Source organism: Culex quinquefasciatus, chromosome 2 (genome assembly GCF_015732765.1).
Source record: "Culex quinquefasciatus strain JHB chromosome 2, VPISU_Cqui_1.0_pri_paternal, whole genome shotgun sequence".
Taxonomy (NCBI): Eukaryota; Metazoa; Arthropoda; class Insecta; order Diptera; family Culicidae; genus Culex; species Culex quinquefasciatus.
Window position 1 is genome coordinate 177,771,195 of NC_051862.1, and position 8,596 is coordinate 177,779,790.

Consider the following 8,596-nt stretch of genomic DNA (forward strand, 5'->3'; position numbering starts at 1 on the left):
AAATTTTCCTCAACCCGATAAAATGTTCTCGCCTCAGAGATTTCTTATAGGTTTCGCAAAGCGCAAGGAGTTACAGGTTATTTTTTGGGCATGTTTTGAAATACTCCCGAAACAAGTTAACTCCAAATAAAATCCTTTATCTTTTCGGGATCAAATTCGCTTTGCGATGTTGTACAAAGTTGTTCTTCGGATCAAAACCTATAAGAAACCTAAGAATAGAAAAAAATCATAGGGTTTGGGAAATTTTCTCTAAGAAAATGATAAATATTTGCAGAGGCCTAACTTTTGAAAAAAAAAAAATATAGGATGGATCTGTTTTGTTTAGGCCGTTGTCATTATAAAATATTTTTTTAATTTCAATAAATTGTAATTATTTGCAAAAAAAAACAAGGTTAATTCTTGTTTTGTTATTTTGGACTTACATCATAGGTACTATTTGACCTTTTTTGTGATTATTTAAGATATTTAATTTCTGATACATATTGGTTGATTTTGATGGCAAGTGTTTGATATACAAATTTATGCAATAATTTTTTTAAATCATTTTTTGATACAATTTTGGCTGGGTTTATCAAATAAAAAAGGTAACTGTTACCTTTAAACAACACCAAAGCTGTAGAAAATTTTAAATTTTGAAAATGGAGCATTTTCGTTAAAATTGAAAACAAAATCTTAATTACTTTTGAAAATACAATTTAAATATGTAAATATGTCTATGGAATAGTTTCACATAAAATTAAAGGTAAAGCGTGTATTTTTATTAGACTGCCTATACGAATTGCCATAAAAAATTGAATCGTTTTGCGCAAAGTTGGGACTTAACAAATTGTTGTTTAGGACCCAAAAAGTATCTAAAAATGGCAGTGCTCACTAAATTCGGATATCTTTTATTTTTGCATACAGCTTCAATTAAACATTTCGATGGCACTAATTAGTGACAGAAATACAATTCAGTTTGAGCTCAATTTAGAATAATTTTTTTTAATGGCTCTGTCGTTTCAAGGTTTTATAATTAGTACAAAAAAAAGTTGAAAAATGAGTTAATCACAATTACTGTTGTCTTGAAATAACAGGGTGGCCACTCAATTCCTATTTTCGAATTTCCGACTTTTCAAATAATAGGTATTTCTTACCCTGGATTTCCCAAATGGATTTTAGTTTGGTCGGAACAAAAATTCCCACAAAGGACATTTTCGGGACTTTTGTTTCTATAAAACTCCCTGTTCAAAAAAAAAAAAAACAATTTCTGAACACGTCAAATTGCTTGGTTTCGTCATATTATTCGTCTGCAACACACATTACGTTATTCACGGTATTTTCCTTGAAAAACTTCAAAAAACTCGAGTCGGGGCAGGCTTTCCGTTTCACCTTAATTTAATTCAATTGATCTAGGTAAAACCAACTTTCACTTTTCAAAATAAATCTCCAAAACATATTTCATATTCAATTAACAATTTCATATGTGTCAAACGATCCAAGAGATCTTTTCATTTGCAGAAATAGTGTTTCTCCCAAAGGAAGCGACAGATTACTCCTCCCTTCAATTTCCGTTCCCAGTTCTGGCATCCTCTCGGCGGGAATTCCCAATCTTCCAAAAATCCTCTTCTCTCCTTCCCAGTTCAGCAGGCAGGAACAATTCGCACACCATCGGCCTCAAGAATCGTTCCCACGCCGAAAGGCTCCCCAACTTTGGCGTTCGATTTTGGTTGCTGTTTTATTTCGGCTTATTTAAATTTAATTCCTTTATTACTTTGTGGGCTTTCCAATATGCGATGGCGCACATGTTTCCGATTAGGTTTTATGCTTTTAATGCTTCGCTTCGACACGATTGCAGTTCCTTTCTTCCTTCCTTTTTTTTCGCGTCGATTTCGAGAAAAGAAAGAAAAAGGATGTTGCAAATGATTTGCAATTTGCAGTGCAGTGCCACTTTTCCCAAGTATCAGGTCGGAGAGTACGAGTCTGAGGGTGCCTGATGTTGTTTTTCCCCTTTTCTTAGGATCCTTTATGTTAAGGGGAGAAAACATCACAAGTATTGACGAGAAGGTGGTTGAGGGAATTCCTCGTCGGCAGGTTTCCTGGAACGGCCTCCGAGTGTGTGGTGCAAACAGAAAACGTAAGAACACACGCGTTTACGTGCAGGAACGTGATCTATCGCGTTTCTATGCTGGTTTCTTTTGGGCGAGGCTGTGGAACCCTTTTTTTTATGCCTGTCTGAAGGTTGGAAAGCATGGCTTCAAACGGCGGAATTTAGAGGAAGCAGCTCTTGACGACCGAGTGAAGGTTTGGTTGGAATTAAGATGCAGCAATTGAAATTGAGCTGCAACGTGCTTGATGGTCCGCAAAATTGGCTGATGAGGTCGGTGTGTGGGGTAGAACATTTCAAGAATAACTTTTGAAGCAAATTTGCAATCAAAAAAATATTTAGTTAATTTTTTAATTTTGTTTTTTTCATAATAATAAAAAAACAACGCTGGTCAATAATAAGTTTTTAATAAGTTTTTTTTTAATGATTTGGTGTAATAAAAGACAAAACTTGGAATGATTGATGTACACAGAAAAAAAAATGATGGTAATATTCATCAGGAAATGGTGACAGATTTTGTGGCAAAATAAATGATAAATTTTACCACAGAAAATGATGAATTTTCATCAGTTTTTGATGAATATTCATCAGGTTCACATTTTTACACATTTTTTATGTAATATTACACAAATAAAGAGGTAATATTCAACCTACCAAATTTTCAACATTCCAAAATTCAACTTTTTTTTTCTGTGTACGTGACAATAAATTTACACTATTTTTTTAATAACTTCATAGCAGTTCTCTATAATTTCGCAAAAATATCTTTGTTTAATTTTTGTATTTTTTTTCATTTGGATGAAACTTTGTCCATCGATTTCCAAGGTCCATATAAGCCATACGCCATACAAGTCTCTTTTAAAATTTGGGGGCTGCTCAAAGAAAAGAGCTATGCAAATATTCGAAAACCTGTATCTTGAGAAGGGATTTTCTGATCTGATTTTGATTCATATTAGGACTATTTGAACATTTTTCAAATTAACTTTCCAATGCAAAAAATCGATTTTGACAAACCTTACCACCTCGATTTTTTCAGTTTTTGTTGGATAAACAGTGCCGACTTGTGAGCTATTCACAGAAAAAAAATGATGGTAATATTCATCAGGAAATGTTGAAAGATTTTGGGTAAAAAAAATGATTAATTTTACCCCAGAAAATGATGAATTTTCATCAGTTTTTGATGAATATTCATCAGGTTCACATTTTTACACATTTTTTTTATGTAATATTACTCAAAAAAAGAGGTAATATTCAACCTACCAAATTTTCAACATGTCAAAATTCAACTTTTTTTTTCTTTGTAGGGTATGATAGACGTTTAGTTTGTCGACAAGTTATGCATTTTAAAAATAGTGATTTTTGGAAAGTATTGATAATTTTCCTGAAAAAGCCTCAAAACATCATCTGTTTATTTAAAAAAAATAATCCAAAAGTACTTTTATAAATTCTTGATAAGATGCACCGTTTTTGAATTAAAGCTATTTTTAGGTTAAACAAATTCATGAAAATCATCCTTTTTTAAGTGTCCATCTCCGTCTATATCTGAAAAAATATATGTGAAGAGAAAAACGAGTTTTTTTTAAATTTATATAAGGCCGTTGCAAATATTTATCAAAGTTTATTGGTCCCAAAAATCAGGGGGCAAAAAAATATTTTTTTCAAAAAACTTCAAAATTTTAATTAAAATAGAGTTTACATCAAAATCTTTTTTTGCATTGATAATCATATTTACCACGTTTGGGCTGGATTAAAAATATTTTGAATTTTTATGAAATTCCAATGTACAGCACCACAAAAACTTTTTTTCTGCAAAACACAAAATTTTAGTCAATACTTAGATATTTTCGAAACTAATGATTGCAAAACAACTGAACAGGTGTATAATGCATTTTAACGATGCACATCAACCAGAGCTTTTGCACCCAGATTTTTGTTACAGAAATTTTAGTATCTTCAAAACTACGGGTACTATCGAAATATTTTTTTATTCATCCCCTAAAGTACTGTCTACAAAGCAATTTACAACAAAGTTTGATTAATTTTACAATCCCGTTATTGCAGGATTGGGTTCGTAAGTTTGACAATTTTGGAATAAGAAGACAACAACTTCCTTCGTTGCTGTGCACCCTTAAATCCAATTTTTCATTGAAATGTCGAAACCATGGCTCGTAAATTGAAATTTTTAAACTTTTTAACATGTTTATTTTTGAATTTTCAAACACTTTTAAGCTTTTACTGATTTCGATTTTTCATATCATTATTACATGATATTTTTATAAGAGGAATGGGAGTGTAATAAGTTTTTTTTCTTAACTTTTTCTTATTTTCGGTAACCCCTTTAGCTACAAGCAACAATTGTTCCAAAAGGGATTATGTATGATGTAACACACAGCTGAAAGGAACTCCAAAACTCTGTTATGTATTTCAAAAGAACTTATGGTATATTGATAATTCACCAATAAAACCGAATTGAATTGAATTGAATTGGAATGGGAGTGGAGTAGAGCTTAACCAACTTTTTGCTAAAAAATTGAAATTAGAATAAACAAACAAACAACATTTTGCATTTGTCCACGCTCCATACAAAAACGATTTTTTTTGTTTGGGCAACGAGGAGATTCTGTTACTACACATAAAAAAATGATGGTAATATTCATCAGGAAATGGTGACAGATTTTGTGACAAAAAGAAAGATTAATTTTACCCCAGAAAATGATGAATTTTCATCAATTTTTGATGAATATTCATCAGGTTTACATTTTTACACATTTTTTATGTAATATTACTCAAAAAAGAGGTAATATTCAACCTACCAAATTTTCAACATTCCTAAATTAATTTTATTTCTTTGTAGGATTTTTTAATAAAGTTTATTGAATAACTTGAGTAACCATCACTTTAATTCTTTTGTTCCCCAACCGCTTGAAATCAGATTTTTAATCTAAACTTGATAATTATTCTGTATATTTTAGATTAGGCTCGTAATGTTCGTTAAAATTACCTTTTATGTAAACTATACGCTTCACAGAAAAAAAAAGTTGAATTTTGGAATGTTGAAAATTTTGTAGGTTGAATATTACCTCTTTATTTGTGTAATATTACATAAGAAATGTGTAAAAATGTAAACCTGATGAATATTCATCAAAAACTGATGAAAATTCATCATTTTCTGGGGTAAAATTTATCATTTATTTTGCCACAAAATCTGTCACCATTTCCTGATGAATATTACCATCATTTTTTTTCTGTGTTGTTTTTGCACGAGAAATAAATTTAAAAACTAACTTAATCCACCTATGTGGTTGGCGCCTTCCTCACTTTGGGTTTGGACACCAATTCCATCTATTTCTCAATGAAAAAAATACACAGATGTCACTTAAGCGGTCATAACTTGAGACTGAGCGTTGCCAGATCTTCAAACCTAACCAACGATGGGTCGGATGATGGATCCGGACATAGTTTACATACATTTAAGTGAGATCCGACTTCAAAAGAGTACATAAATATCACTTAAGTGGTCATATCTTCAATGTTTTGGACTCATTGGAAAGGTTTTATGATAACCTAACCAACGATGGGTCGGATGATGGGTCCGGACAAAGTTTACATACATTTAAGTGAGATCCGGCTTCAAAAAAGTACATAAATATCACTTAACGGTGCACAGCAACCAGAACTTTTACACCCAGATTTTTGTTGCAGACATTTTAGTATCTTTAAAACTACGGGTACTATCGAAATATTTTTTGGTTCTTCCCCTAAAATACTGTCCACAAAGTAATTTACAACAAAGTTTCACTAATTTTACAATCCCGTAGTTGCAGGATTGGATCCGTAAGTTTGACAATTTTGGAATAAGAAGACAACAACATCCTTCGTTGCTGTGCACCCTTAAGTGGTCATAACATGAGACAGGGTTGCCAGATCTTCAATGTTTTGGACTCATAGGAAAGGTCTTTTTATTACCTAACTAACGATGGGTCGGATGATGGATCCGGACATAGTTTACATACATTAAAGTGAGATCCGGCTTTAAAAAAGTACATAAATATCACTTAAGTGGTCATATCTCGAGACAGGGTTGCCAGGTCTTCAATGTTTTGAACTCATTGGAAAGGTCTTTTGATAACCTTTCCAACGATGGGTCGGATGATGGATCCGGACATAGTTTACATACATTTAAGTGAGATCCGGCTTCAAAAAAGTACATAAATATCACTTAAGTGGTCATAACTTGAGACAGGGTTGGCAGATCTTCAATGATTTGGACTCATTGGAAAGGTCTTTAGATTACCTAACCAACGATGAGTCGGATGATGGATCCGGACATAGTTTACATACATTTAAGTGAGATCCGGCTTCAAAAAAGTACATAAATATCACTTAAGTGGTCATAACATGAAACAGGGTTGCCAGATCTTCAATGTTTTGGACTCATTGGAAAGGTTTTATGATAATCTAATCAACGATGGGTCGGATGATGGATCCGGACATAGTTTACATACATTTAAGTGAGATCCGGCTTCAAAAAAGTACATAAATATCACTTAAGTGGTAATATCTCGAGACAGGGTTGCCAGATCTTCAATGTTTTGGACTCATTGGAAAGGTTTTATGATAACCTAACCAACGATGGGTCGGATGATGGGTCCGGACAAAGTTTACAAACATTTAAGTGAGATCCGGCTTCAAAAAAGTACATAAATATCACTTAAGTGGTCATAACTTGAGACAGGGTTGCCAGATCTTCAATGTTTTGGACTCATTGGAAAAGTCTTTTGATAACCTAACTAACAATGGGTCGGATGATGGATCCGGACATAGTTTACATACATTTAAGTGAGATCCGGCTTTCAAAAAGTACATAAATATCACTTAAGTGGTCATAACTTGATAAAGGGTTGCCAGATCTTCAATGTTTTGGACTCATTGGAAAGGTCTTTTTATTACCTAACCAACGATGAGTCGGATGTTGGATCCGGACATAGCTTTCATATAGATTAGTGACTCAAAGTATCAACTCTGACACTTTTTTATACGTAACATTTGAACTACTTATCGGATCTTCAAACAATGCAATAGTGCACTATGGGGCACCAAAACGGATCGAATGCAACTTGTTTGACTCAAATCGGATCAGCCAGTGCCGAGAAAACTTGGCAAGAATTTTGAGCACCAAAGTGAATACGCACACACATACACACACACACACACACAGACATTTGTTCAGTTTTCGATTCTGAGTCGATAGGTATACATGAATATAGGTCTACGAGCTGTTTTTCAAAAGTTCATTTTTCGAGCAGGATTATAGCCTTACCTCAGTGAGGAAGGCAAAAGAATGGCCGGGCCTGAGAAAAGCTGTTTCAGCATAATTCATGTCTGATACAGAATATACTTTCTCATAATTTCTCAGCCAGCCTACAAGTGAAGGATTGGAAGCACACACATAAAAAATGGGGGAAATTGGGAAATTGTTTAGTTTTTTTTATAGCCTGAGATTTGAAAATCTTACAATACTTAACTTGACATAAAGGAATAAATAGAATTTAATTTGGTTATTAAGAAATAATCGAATTTTGAATCTGAAAAAAAAAATTAAAATATATATCCATTGGATGTTAGCTAAATCTTTATAATTATTCATAATTATTTCACAATTCTGCATTCCGTCACTCCTTTCTATGAAATTTACCATGAAAGCAACGCAAAAAACATCATTTCATTCTAGAGCAAAAGTGTGCGAAAACGGAAATGAAAGATCTGCTTTTTGCGATTCTGGCAAAGGAAAAAAAAAAAACAATCTCGCACATATCACTTACACGGCTACCGTAAAGCACCACTCCTCTGAAGAGGCAGAGATGTCTGCACAGTGTTTCAGAACACCACGATGACAGTCCTTCTTATGCAATCCCTCTCCTCTCCATACTTAAAAGGGGGGAGTCTATCGACATTCATCAACTCTACAGAAGCAGAAGCATGTAGGCATGGCATATTTCGCGCGCAAAAGAGAAATGTGAGGAAAAATGGTGCAACATGTGAAAGACATGCCATCATCCGAGAAGACCCAGAGCAGGTTATTTTGGGACGTGGTGACGATGCTATCGCGCGATGTTCTCCAGTCGATTGCTGCATGCTGTTGGAAAACATGTGTCCCAGGACCAAATTCGGTCTTGTGCCGGGAGCTCGCATAACTGTACAAATAAATCGTCACCTTAAGTGGATGACGACGGTTGTTCTTGAGCATAAATCTCGGTCCATGCAGCGAGCGAGAGCAGCAACTGGTTTATGCCCTTGCAACGAAAGCAAACTTAACAAATTTTACGCTGGAGGATGCGGGCACTGTTTTAAATCAGGACCCTTTTCAAGGATTGGCTCGACATGTGCGCAAGGATTGCGGCTGGGACCACCTCTAATAAGTTACACAAATAAAAGCAAACGGATTGTAAACATGCCAGATTAGGAAAGTAAACACGAGTTGATTTATTTGTTTTAGCCGCAAATAGACTTTTC